Source organism: Acinonyx jubatus, chromosome D1 (genome assembly GCF_027475565.1).
Source record: "Acinonyx jubatus isolate Ajub_Pintada_27869175 chromosome D1, VMU_Ajub_asm_v1.0, whole genome shotgun sequence".
NCBI lineage: Eukaryota > Metazoa > Chordata > Mammalia > Carnivora > Felidae > Acinonyx > Acinonyx jubatus.
This window is the reverse complement of record NC_069390.1, coordinates 38,339,029-38,352,700: the sequence shown is the minus strand read 5'-3', so window position 1 is coordinate 38,352,700 and position 13,672 is coordinate 38,339,029. Positions and strand designations below refer to the sequence as shown.

Sequence of the window (13,672 nt, the reverse complement as noted above, 5' to 3'; positions counted from 1 at the left end):
TTTGGCACTTGGATGGATGCCATTACAGGGGTTAGTGGCTTCAGGCATCAGTGATCCCCATTTCCACTCTAGAGAGCAGAACAACTCTATGTGAATGCCTCTTGCCAGGCTTAGCATTCCACCTTGATGGTGGTGAGCAATGCATACTCCTGCTCCTGTGTAATCCCCTAGGATCCCAGCCCATCCATTTCTCAGGTTCTAGCTGGCTCGGTCTCATCAGTTTGAGAAGTTCTAATGGGCAAAGTGGGGATGAAGCTGTTTCTGTGTCTTGGTTGGACCCAATCGTTCCTGTCCGATTCACTAACAATGTATTGAACCTTGTGCTCTGTTAATTGGGAAGGTAGAGGTCTGGAATGGAATGAATGCTGTAAATCCTTGGTCATGCTCTTCTAATTGGTTTGGTTCTCCACTGGCTCACGTATTCTCAAGGTAAAGATGATTCATGATGAAAATGGTTTTTTCCATTCCATTTGTATCATTGATCCCTGCTTAATTTCTTGGCTTTGATTAAACCTATTGAGTTGTTAAGAAAATGTGTGTAATGCTCGCTGGTGCTCAGTACCTGGTGGGTGGCCTTTGGTTTTGATCTCTTCTAAAAGACTTTGTCCATTACTGCTTTGGTTCTCATTAACGGTACCGTGTAACCAACAGGTCTTTTCCCTTTCTCCTTTATATCTTTGTCTCCACCTTTGCTTACTTTTATTGATTTGAACTTGATTAGAGAAACATGCCATTTGGGAGGATGAAGTTTCCCCTTTGCTTTATGAATCCTTTTTCATCTATCCTTCAATATCCTGGTACTCATTTGTCAGTTTTGAGGAAGAGGACTGATAACGTCAGTACTTCATATTAATATTTATTATTTTTTTTAAATCTTAGGCTGTTTTTTATTTTTTGGTCAGAAAATTAATTTCAGAACTTTAAAATTTGAACATTCTCCCCCTCAGTTTCCATGGAAAATCCTACAAAGCAGGTAATGTTCTAAAAATTTTACTGTCCCCTTCTGTTATCTGTGGGGATAGACTATGAATAATTATAATAATGACAGAGGAAACTCAAAATCATTTGAATCTTGATCCTCCCACTGGCAGAACCAGTACACCTACCACTCCTGGCTCCCCTTAGCTATTGAGAGCTAGCAGAATATGGGAGAAAATTACTGCTGTGCAAGCTGTTTGGGACTCTGATTCATTCCTCATCAATGTCATTTTTAATTGCATAGAATAAACTCCATGAGTAGCCATTTGTGATAGTAAATCTGCCCTTTGTGTGAGAGGCCTTATTTGTCAGTAAGTGATTTTAAGTCTCATCACTGTTTTCTTGGACATACTTCTTTTTAGCCTAGTGTATGTACCTGGCTTTGGGCCACAGTGCACTGCGGTGCTACTTTTGGTAATGGTGATGTGCTAAAGCTTCAGTCCTTTCTCTCTTGCTGTGGAGACTTTCTGCAAGTCCCAGCAGGCTTGTACATGGAGAGGATGAGAGCCCCAAGAAGAAATGACCAAACATTAGAGTCCGCGTATGGGATAAGAATAGAACTCATCTGGATGGGAGGCCCTGAGAACAAAGTAGAGTGAATATCAACATTTAGAGCAGAAGCCCATTTCTCATTCCATCCTGCCATCTTCAGCACATTGGACTAGGGACTTATTTTCCTCCGGTGGCTGATGACTGCCATGGCCCTAGGCATAGTGTCCTAATACCAGTGTCACAAGCAAGCAAAGAAGGAAGGGGAATGAATGGGTTACACACCTTCTCTGTGTGAAGTTCTGTTTTTTGTGTTTAAGGAAAGCCCTTCCTGGAAGATTCCCTGTAACCCCCTGTCCCTGCCCACATGCAGATTTCCACTCTCCTATTTTTCAGACCTGGGTTACATCTTCTTCAACCCTAGACCAACTTTTGGGCAAGGAGAATGAGAGGGCTGTTACTGGTTTGGGTTGTATTCAATTCTTGGGAGCTGGGGTAGGGGTTTTCCTTCCCTGAAACCAAATGATCTTTGCCCTTTACCTGAACCACTTAGGACTGTGGCAGTGAGAGGAGGAGAGTGGTTTTCGGTGGGCAAAAAGCAATTCCTATCCCATTGTTTTATGGTTAAATGCAGTTTATGGTCATTTTCCCAGCTCTGTCCTCAGATGGTCTGCGATGGTCTGATGGACAAGATTAGAGGTCACCAAGTGCCCACCTGGGTACCAGGGACTCTCAGGCTGAGTTCATTGTCTTCCCATAGTCTAGAGAGAGGTAGATACTTTTGAACTGCCTCAGGCAAGTTATTTTTTTACTCTGAGTAAATGGAGTGAAAATGACCCGTGGTACAAACCACAACGAACAAGACTGCCTTGCAAATTAAAACAAAATATTACACACATTGTCCAGGCTATCTTGAAAAGCCCATTCAAGGCTCTCAGTGGAAAAAGAAGCACAAAAGCCTTTCAATTTTCTTAACTTCCTTGGGTAGTAGCAGAGATACAGTATTAAAGACTCCTGCTCTATAGAGGTTGCCGGAGAAACTGCCATAAAGATATCGGAATCTTAGCCAATCAATGGAGGATAATAAGACCTTTTGTCAGCTCTGATACAATTCACAGGAGATCGTTTCATTTTGCCTCGTCCAACTCAGCACCAACATTCCCCATTTTGAAGATAGTTTTAGTTGGATTCTGGTGTTTTATGTATCTGGTCTGCTGAGGTGTTTGATCTCTGCGACGACATTTTCACTGAGTTGGTCTTAAATAGTTTCTGATACATTGGCTTAAATTAGAGGCAGTTTCTGAGGAAAGTATAGCAATTGGAGGTCTACTCATAATCTTCTTGAATTTGGAGTCTGTATAAATAGTCTCATTAACGTTTTCTTGCTGGAGTAAAAGTTATTTAGAAAAAGAAAAGGACAATGTGATGTCATATACATCATGCCGTCTGCCAGGCATGGGAAGTACTACAATTAGCATTAAGTCACAGTAACTTCTACTTACAGACTACTCTGAATTTTTCAGACTTCTTTTATGTATATTGTACTCTTTGAGACTTAAATCTGTGAAGAAAGCGGCAGCAATGATCATATTTAACTGTGTTGTACAAGTGCCAGACACTCATACTCAGAGAAATGAAGTAAAGATAATACTCAACTTGCTTCTACTCCCTACCTTCCCTCCCCCCATCCCATTTCAATGTTGTATTTTTGTTTAAAATATTAGCTGCCTCCTTGAGCCAATGAAATATCAGTGGGTGTGACCTGTATTTCAGGGTAGAAGCTTTAAGAGCTATTGTAGGGTTCCACCTCATTCTCTTCCCTCTGAAACACAAAATTGGCAGTATGCCAGGGCAGGGCTGCAGTTCCAGAATGAAGAGGACAAGGATCAGGGGGACAACTGACAGGTGATGGACATGTGGCATGAAGGAAAATAATTGTGTAAATCACTGAAATGTTGGAAGGTGTAATTATCTGAGGGTGCAATTGCTTTTGCATAACTTAGCCAAAGTCTACCTTACCCTGCCTGAATTATTTGATAGAAGTTTTGTGGTTTCAGAAAGATACCTCTAGCTCAGTGCCCATGACTGAAAGCAATTTTTTTTTTAATGGAACAAGCATTGAAGATTACTGGAAAAAGTGCCAATGGAGTGGATCATTAATAGTCTGTTCTGCCTATGCTGCCACACAATAGACTTTTTGCAGACCACAAGTTGTAAATTAGTGCTTTGTTATGGCCGATTCCAATATGGGAAATTGGATTTCCCAATTACCATAATGAAACAGTGCATGTCAGAAACTTAGCAAATTGTCTGGTATCCACTAAACATTTAATGGATCACAACAGATACCATTATCATCGTCATTAACTTACATCATTAACACTTATGAAAATCTTAGGATTTGAAGAGTGTGTACTCACTGAGGCCAATACTTTGTGAAAGTGGGCTTCCGTTGTTACATCTTGTGGGAGAGTGTTCTTAGATGGAAGGATTAGATTTTATCAGTTCTGTCCACAGTGTATTGTTGGCAGAGGGGTGTGAAACATATTTATAATGATAAAATCCTTTTTTTTTTTTAAACATGAGTGGGATTGCGTTCAAGAAAATGTTGTGGAACAAAATAACCTATATGGGTATGAATTTAACAATTACATGTAACAAAAGTACTGAAATGTCTGAAACACAGCCACTGATAAGCAAGGTGATTGAAAACTTCTTTCACGTAACTAGGGGTGATAAAGTGTTAAGAGGCTGGTACAGTGGCAGAAAGGTCAGTGGTCAAATGAGATGATTTCAGAATAGCTAAGGTGGTACATATTTATTGGATGCAGAGGCTAGTATGTATGCAATTCCATAGAAACAAGATGCTGTAAACTCTTGATGAAGAGACTGCATGGGAGAACATCTAGTTGCTTAATTATACTTCTAATTATGCAAGGATTAATCAGGTAACTCTTGTTGTTTTGATTGTTATAAAATACATGAGCTTCATGATACATGTAGCCCAATTTATACTTGAATCTGGGCTTCAGTCTCCTGAAGTCCTGCTTTGGACAGCATAAGGATCATAAGGCTCTGTTGAGTATTCATGTTAATAGAATCTTAACTCTAAGCTCCAGCTCCTGTTTATTTCCAGGGATTCAGAATGCTTGAAATAAGAATACCCTGAAGTATCCTTTTTACCCCCATTTAGCCTACATGACTAATAGATCTTCCGGTACCTAGTTATCTGTCAACCCCATGCCCCATGCCCTATCTTTCCAAGACTGTGATCTCTATCTGGCCTTTGCTTTGCTCATAATAACCCATGTGTCACCTTCTTCCCAGCACCAGATAGAGATGAGCCTTATTCCTGGTGTTGATTTTGTCTCTGCTGCTTTGTCAAGGGTATTGATGAAAGGCATCAGCTTCTTCTCTCCCACCCCCTTGAGCTCTTGCTGCTTTTTACCAACCATCTTTCCCCCCTAACTCTCTTCTTGGAATTATTAAAGAAAAGAAAAAGCCCAAATCCAAATCTTGGTTACTGCATTTGGGTTAAACCACTGGGTTAATTGTTAAGCTCTGGGGCTCAGGAAGGAGCCCCAGATAATCCAAGTGGAACAGTCATCAGGACTAATGTTAAAGTGGCACTATTTTGTTTCTTTAAACCTTGTTTCAAAAGATCATTTGTAGGATATTGTTTGGAATTTTTAGTTATTTCTTTATGGTAAAAGTGTTGTAAGTGTTGATGAGGTTTCCAGGCTAGCTCATTGTAGCCTAGCTAACTCATTATGCCCCTGAAGTGTTATACTACAAAGCTCTGCTGAGTTCAGGATGCTGAGAACAGAGGACTGTGTTCTCCTAATCTCCATTAATGGCACTTCCATCCACAGACTTGATCCATTCACAAAGTGTAGAAGTTCTTAGTCCCATTCTTCCCCTCACACCCAATATCTGCTATGTCAGGAAGTCTTACTGGTATTCCCTCCAAAATGAGTCCCAAGTTCACCCATGTCTTGCTATGACTCCAGTCCAAGCCTCCTTTATCTCTTGGCTAGTGATTGTGACGGTGTCTTGTCTGTTGGAATCCATTCTCCAAACATTGATCAGATTGGGCTTTTTAAAATGTAAGTCAAGGGCGCTGGGGTGGCTCTGTCCCTTAGCGTCTACCTTGGGCTCAGGTCATGATCTCGCAGTTCATGGGTTCGAGCCCTGCATCAGGCTCTGTGCTGTCAGCTCAGAGCCTGGAGCCTGCTTCAGATTCTGTGTTTCCTTCACTCTCTGCCCATACCCCACTCATGCTGTTTCTGCTCTCTCTCAAAAATAAACAAACATTAAAAAAGGAAATAACATGTAAATCACATTCTTCTCATTGTCGACAATGGTCTAATGGTTCTCTCGCCTCTTAGAATAATATCCCAGTTAGGTCCAGTGTCAGGCTGTATGTGAACCAGAACCTACCTACTTCTGTCTTCATCTCTTACCACTCTTTCTGACGCCCACTCTTCTCTCATCACACCATAATTCTTTGTGTTCCTTGAACAGGCTTGTGCGATAAAATCATTCTTTCCTTAGCCTGGGATACTCTTCACCCACATCTTCCCTAATTTGCTTCCTAGCGATCATTTAAGTTGTAGCTCAAATGTCACCACATTAGAAAGGCCTCTCCTAACCATTCTCACCAAGTTAGCTCTGTTACTATTCTTAGCTACTCTCTGTAGCATTTTATTTCCTTCATTGCACTTATTGTCTAAAATTGTGGTGTTTTCCTGCTTAAACGTGGGTGATGTTTTCTCCTTCAAATATAACCTGCGTGATGGTAGCAGTTTTATCTTATTCATTGTGTCTCTAGCACGTGGAAAAGTGCATAGTACATTGAAGACACGGAACAATGTTTTAAATTTATGAAGGGATGGAAATCTCAAGCTGATGCTTGCCTTTCTGTATCTGTGACACTGCTTTCTTTCTTGTATGAGAGTTGTTGTCTTAGTATGGTAAGGGCTTCTTTTTAGAGTGCAGAGTCTGCTCATTTTGCTAACATTCAGTTGCATATAATGCTGAAATGCCGCCTGCTCATTTGAGTCCGTGTAAAGAAGACTGACAGGAGAGTCAGTTTTCACAATCATTTTGGTCACTTTTTTTGGCAAAAAAAATCACCAAACAGTCCAATTAAAAAATGGGCAGAGGATCTGAATAGATGTTTTTTCAAGGAAGGCATATGCATGGCAAGAGGCATATGAAGAGATGCTAACATCACTAAGCAACATGTAAATGCAAATCAAAACCACAATGAGCTCTCACCTCACACTTGATAGAATGGCTGTTATCAAAAAGACAAGCAGTAACAAGTGTTGGTGAGGATGTGATGAAAAGGGAACTTTTGTGCCCTATTGGTGGTAATGCAAATTGGTGTAGCTACTTTGGAAAACAATATGGAGGTTCCTCAAAAAATTAAAAAGAGAACTACAGTATGATCTAGCAATTCCATTTCTGGGTATTTGAAGAAAATGAAAGTACTAATTTGAAAAATTTATGCACCCCATTGTTCATTGCAGCATTGTCTCCTATAGCCAAGGTATGAAAATAAAAGTATCCACTGATGGGATGGATGGGTAAGGAAAATGTATATACATACAATGGAATTCAACCATAAAAATGTCTTGCTCTTTGTGACAATGTGGATGGACCTTGAGGGCATTATACTGAGTGAAATAAGTCATACAGAGACACACAGTGTATCATCTCACTTATAGATGCAATCTAGAAAAAACAAAATAAACTGAGCTCACAAACACAGATTGGTGGTTGCTGGGCATGGGGAATGGGTGGAGGATCCAAGGGGTGAAGCGGGGTCAAAAGGTACAAATTTCCAGTGGTGAAATAAGTCATGGAATATAATGTCCAACGTGGTGCCTATGTTACTAATACTGTATCCCATATTTGAAAGTGGCCGAGAGAGAAGATCTTAAAAGTTCTCATCACACAGAAAAAAATTGTAACTATGATGATGGATGTTAGCTATATATCTTGTGATCAGTATGCAGTATACACAAATATCAAATCATTTTGTATACCTGAAGCTAATACCGTGTTATATGTCAATTATACCTCAGTACAAATACATTTTAAAAATTACAGAAAAATTTCTTGTGGCTTAACCCAATAGAAACTTTCATTTTCTTTCAGATGGATGTTCCTGGTTAGCAGGTAGATTTCCTCATACTTGGGATTCTGGGACCCAGGCTGTTGTCCTCTTTTGCTCTAGGATGTATAATATGTGGCTTCCAAAGTTGCCATGGAAGAGGAAAGGGATTAGCAGGTGATGAGTGTGAGGTTTTTATAGAGTCTGCTGGCCACATTCCACTGGCCAGAGCTTAGCCACTGGCTATACCTAACTGGAAGAGAGGCTTGTAAATGTTGTCTAGCTCTGTGCCCAGGAGGATAACGAATTTGTTTTAGTGAATGGTTTTACAGTCTTGCCACAGTTTCTCGATGAAAACATCTCCCCCCATTATTTTATGTTTTTTACTTTTTATTGCCCATGTCCCACCAAATGGACTTCTGGCTTCAATTGATTGTATTAAAACTTGCTTACTTAGAAACTGGATAGGATTTAACTAAACTGTCACTTGTACTTTGTTGTTTGCATTATCACCAGGCCTTCCTGTGGCTTTCATTGTATCACATCACCTGGATTTGTTCTGTCCCCAGTATACCCTATATGCCAAAGTGACCCATCCTTCCATAGAAAATTCACAGCCTCTCACATGCTAGAGTTCTGAGTTTTATGCTAGAAGGAAAGCAATTCATGGAACAGGCTTACACACCTCTATAAAAGATTGATGTCCACATAATGTTCCCAGAGGTAAATGTATTCTTTAAAGAGGTTGCTTATTAATTAAGAAAATCCCCAAACAGTTAAATTTCAAACAGCATAGCAAAAGGAAATGAAAAATCAAACCAATGTGGATGTGGAAGAGAGCACTTTTAGGCATGGGCACTAAACAGATTGTCCCTGCCTGGGTGTTTGCCTTGGTAGTCTGCTATCCTTAAATATTCCTCCTTTCTAGCATTTTCCCTCCCTCCTTTTTTTCTTGACAATCCTCAGGACAGTGATGTAGTGAAAGAACATTGAACTCTAAGGATAAGGAGATCTTGATTGATCCTGGCTCTACCACTTAATCACTTGGGTGACCTTGGAAAGTCACTCAGTTCTTCTGTGTCTTGATTTTTCTCAAAGTGCAAACAGGACTTTAAACAAGACTTATATAGTACCATTTGGCTGTGAATGTTAAATAAGAGACTGAATATAAAAGCATTTTGTAAAGGCTAAGGCAGTATAGCTATGTACTATAACATTATTTATGGTAATTATATAATTACACATTATATAATCGTTACTATAAATATTTTCAGCATTGACAGTAATTGGGCTAGTACTTGGTATTCAGCTATCTAGGGTTGAGATACATACACACACAATCTGAATATCTATCAAACTGTGATGGTTAATTTTTTGTATCCTCATGACTGGGCTAAGGGATGCCCAGATAGCTGGTAAAACATTTTTCCTGCATACTGGAAGAGATGAACATTTGGTTGAGTAGACTGAGTACAGAGATCCGCCCTCACCATTGTGGGTCAGAATCATTCAATCCATTCAGGGTCTGAATGGAACAATAAAGCAAAGGAAGGCTGAATTCCTTCTTGCTCTTCTTGAGGTATGACATCTATCTTTTTCTCCAAGGGGACATTGGAGCTCCTGGTTCTCAGGCTTTCAGACTCTGGGCTCACATAGGCAGCTTCCTGGTCCTTAGGCCTTTGGATTTGGACTGAGTTATATTATCCACTTTACTAGTTTTCCAGCTCATAGGTAGCAGATTTTGGGTCTCCATAATGATATGAGACCACACCTATAATAAATGTCCTGATTGTATATTTGTCAGTCAGTCTGTATTGATTATCTATCTATCTGTCTATCTCCTGTTGGTTTTGTTTCTTTGGAGAATCCTGACTAATACATCTCCAACATGTATATTGAGCTATTGTTTTATGTTTAACCCTCTGCTAGTCATTATGGACTTCATGGAAGTGAGGATACATGCAGTGTTCTGGGTGAATGGCACCTGCTAGAATTACGCAGTATGAAGTCTTAAATGTTGTACAGAGTGGCCCTATCAAGGGCATATGGAAGAGGCAGACCTAGAGTCTTGTCTCATGCTTTCAGCAAATATTAAGCACCTACTGTCACTGGGTTGTATATTGGGCCCTGGGAACTCAAGGATGGCTAAATCATAGTTCATTTCCTCAAGGCAGTTATCGTTTAAAGGCAAAGAGAGCCTTGTTATCAGATAATGAAAATACAGTAGGATTTGTTTTATCTTAGGAATTGAATTGGGTGTTAGGAGCACAGTAGTAGGAGTAATGCATTCTGCCAAGTAGAATCTGCACAGTGGAGGGGGTATTTGAGCTGAGTCCAGTTTTTTAGGAGGAAATATGAGGGAAGGCCATCCTCGGCAGAGAGATTAGCATATATAAAAGTACAACGTGCAAAGTTTAGCATGGTTAGAACATAAAGAGCTTGGTAGGAGATGAGAAAAAGATCTGGCTGATGGCAAAAGGTAAAGAGTAGTGTAGGCATGCTAAGGAGTTTCAGTTTTATCCTGTAGGCTGGTGTGCATCCATATAGGATGCAGGCATCACAACAGGTAGAAAACTGGATCTATTGAGATATGGAAAAAACATTGGAGCTTTAATTAAAAAATTTTTTTATGTTTATTTTTAAGAGAGAGAGTGTGTGCATGCGAGCTGAGGAGGGGGAGAGAGAATCCCAAAAAGGCTCTATGCCCAGCACAGAGCTTGATGTGGGGCTTGATCTCACAACTGAGATCATGACCTGAGCTGAAATCAAGAGTCAAATGCTTAACTGACTAAGCCACCCAGATGCCCCTGGGACTTTAATTTCATCTTAGTCTTTTAATTTTCACTTTGGTGTAAGATTTATAATGTACATATTAGTATAATACATGTGTAAAGTAGACAAATATTTTCATATAGGAGGTACATGTTCCCAAACTGTTATCTATGTGGAGGCATGATCAAAACCAGAAATCACTAGTATAAGCTACAGAATATCCAGTGGAGGGTCTCCGGTTGGATGACATTATTGGATTGGTATGTTAGGAAAGTTCTATTCATAGTGATATAGAGAGGCCACATTGTGGAGATGCTGGAATCATGGAGCCAGATTAGGCAACACTGCTTGAATAATTGGTATCTTCATGAGTTCTCAGCCTTGGTCACAGTGGCTACTGAGGAGAATACTCATCATTGAAATAATCAAGATATGGTTGTTTGGCCTTGCTTGGTGCCTTTCTCCAAATCTTCCCAATGTGTTATGTTTGATTCTTGACCATGACTTCCTTCTGAGAGCTCTGGTGCCTGGCATTTCCCCAGATGAATCTTTCTTGCTTTGTTCTTTGGAGAATTTGTCAGAGGGGCTGGGTGGTACCCAGAGGCCAAGCCTATGAGGATGGCCTTATGTTATTTTCCAATGATGTATTTTCACTTTAAGAAATCACCCTGAACCATCTTTTGGCTCACTGTTAGAAGATTTTAGGATTTTAAGTGTCTCCTTGAAAGACATGCATACATTTTATGTATAGTACTTAGCATTTTTATGTAGCAAAAAAAAAGGAAGAGAAAAAAGTGAAGTCCCTGCTCATTTTTTAGGGATAAAAATGGTTATTTAAAAAAATTTTGGTTATTTAAAAAAAAAAAACCAAAAAACCTTGAGTTATCTCTAAGATGCCTAATATCTAGATAGGATTGAGAAGAATTCAACTCAGGAAGCTTTTATTGTGTCCTTGCTTTGGTGGCTGGCATAGTGCCTGCTGTGGCTTCTGCTTCTTGATGAAGCTTGTCTGGGCAAACAATTGTATGCTCCAAATAATTAGGGAAAAATAGTGGAGATACAGTGGAAAGATTCAGCTTAATTTTGGTGCACTTGGGTTAGAAATTCTGGCTCTCCCATTTTGTGAATATCAATCTCTCTGCTTTTCCCCTTTGTAAAATCAAGGTGCTAATACTTAATAGGGTCTTTTCAGAATTGATACAAGAACTCAAGTGAGTAAAAAGTCTAAGGATTTAGTGTAAAACAGGTTTTAATAAATGTTCTATCACACATAATTAAGTCCTAAATGGTTCAGGATGTGTGTCAGTGAGTAGGGAGGAAGGAGAAGGCTAATGCCTAGAATTAGGGCAAAAGAGGCCCTCAAAAGGATCTTGAAAGACCGGGACAACAATGACTACAAAAGATCATGACTATGTGATTGGGAAGCATGGGATGCTATGGGAGACTCGAGTTGAGAATATAGGGTGTGATGGAGTTCGTGGACCTCGGGGGAGGGTGAGAAGGAGATCATTGCCAGAGTTGAGAACAGCATCTATGTAGACCTGGAGGTGCCAGAAAGCAATGGAATGTTTAGTTTTCTGTAACCCAGGGTGGGAGATGGAGAGTGGTAAGTGCAGAGTTAGGAGGCCTTATAGACGTGACGAAGTTTGGATGCTACTCTAGCAGCAATGGGAAGTTGAAGAGTTTGGAAGAGATGTGATAAGATGGAATAGATATTTCTGGAAAATCATTCCGGCTGCGGTGGAGGCCGGCACGTAAAGCAGGAGTTCCAGTCGTCAGTCTGTTGCTCTAACTTATGCAAGAGATCATGGTGAAAATGGAGGTGGGAAGAGGCAGGAGGTGAAATCAACAGGATTGGTTGGTTGATTGGATGTGAGGGGCAGATTGGATATTACATAAAAAGGGAATTTAGAATCAATTCTCTGGTTATTGTGTTTATACCACATCAAACTCTAATGGCTGGGTTTGTGGTTTCCTCCTCTGGGCTCTGATGCCACTCTGTTCAAACCTTTATTAGAGTGCTCATCACACAGGATTTTAGTCACTTTTTCAACATATTTTTCTAGGTTAAGAGCTACTCAAAGGTCGGGCCTGTGTCTGATTCATCTTTGTATGCTCAAGATGCAGCCCAGCGCCTGGAACATAGGAAGTAGATGCACAGAGAATACTTTCTGAATCAACCAGTGGATAAACGAAGGCACGATTCCATGAACAGACTTCAGTCCTCTATGCCTTCTTTCCACTAAGACATTTAGAATTGCACAGAGAGATCTTGTTTCTTCTCCAAGTGGGGAAAAGCCACCTCAAAATGCCTTTCAAATGGGGCTTGCACATCTTTTTATAAGAACCTTCCCTTCCTTCTTTTACCATTGAAAGGATTTGCCAAAAGCCCAGTCTTAGCGAATAACTTCTAAGGAGCTGCTATAGAGATTTGTGGACTTCTTCCTATTCATTTCTGGATGTTTATTTTCTTGCTGCGGAATTTTGCCTTTTGATACTGACACCTGGCTCCTTAGAACTCTACTAATGGGAACTTTTCTGAGCCTTGTTAAAGAAATTGGATGTATCAGATAGATTATAGTTTACCTGTCAATGCTCGTAGCATTGTGCAAACTTCTGTTTTGTGTTTAACAGAGTAATAAGTGCATTTGTTTAAGATTGGGAGGAAAGAATGGAAATGAGCGTTCTTCTTCCTACCACCAGCAAGTACGCTTAATGAGGGCTGGGATTGCTTTTCCTTTTGTTCACTGTTCTAGCTCTAGCACCTTGTAAAGGGCCAGGCAGTGTGCTGAGCAGGTATTTACACTTATTTAATCCTGTCTCTACTTGGTCAATAAAGAAATCTAATATGACACAGCTAGTAAATGACAGAGCCTGGGTTTAATCTCCAGTCCTCCTGACACAAAAAGGAATTCAAAGTCCTGTGCAGTGATGCAGAGAAAAAATAGCTACAATTGATTCCTGTTGTACATTTTTATTTGGCCAGGATACATCTGACTAGGTGTCCCATTTCCTCCATTTCTAGTCTATGGCAAATTTCTTACACACAAATACTATGTTCTATTAATATATATTTGTCTTGCTGATGCACCAGCTCATCAGGATTTACAGCAGGCAGGGTAAACCAAGCATCCTTTCTCAATTGCAGAGAAGCTGTGATAAAGAGCAATTCTCAGGATCCCTGGGAAATTTTAGTTAGCTCTTCCTTCTTGGGCTATTCTTCTGGGAATCCAAAGGACATTGGGCACTTTCACGTTGAGGCTTTAATATCTCTTATTGCTCTGAGTATAGATAGTTAAAGGGAATCTGTTT

At 40.0% G+C, this 13,672-nt stretch overlaps 1 protein-coding gene across 2 annotated transcripts in view; it reads left to right on the top strand.

Moving 5' to 3' along the window:
* Positions 1-13,672, top strand: part of NELL1 (neural EGFL like 1) — an 862,696-nt gene that overhangs the window by 227,728 nt on the left and 621,296 nt on the right. The gene's annotated exons all lie outside the window — the stretch shown is intronic.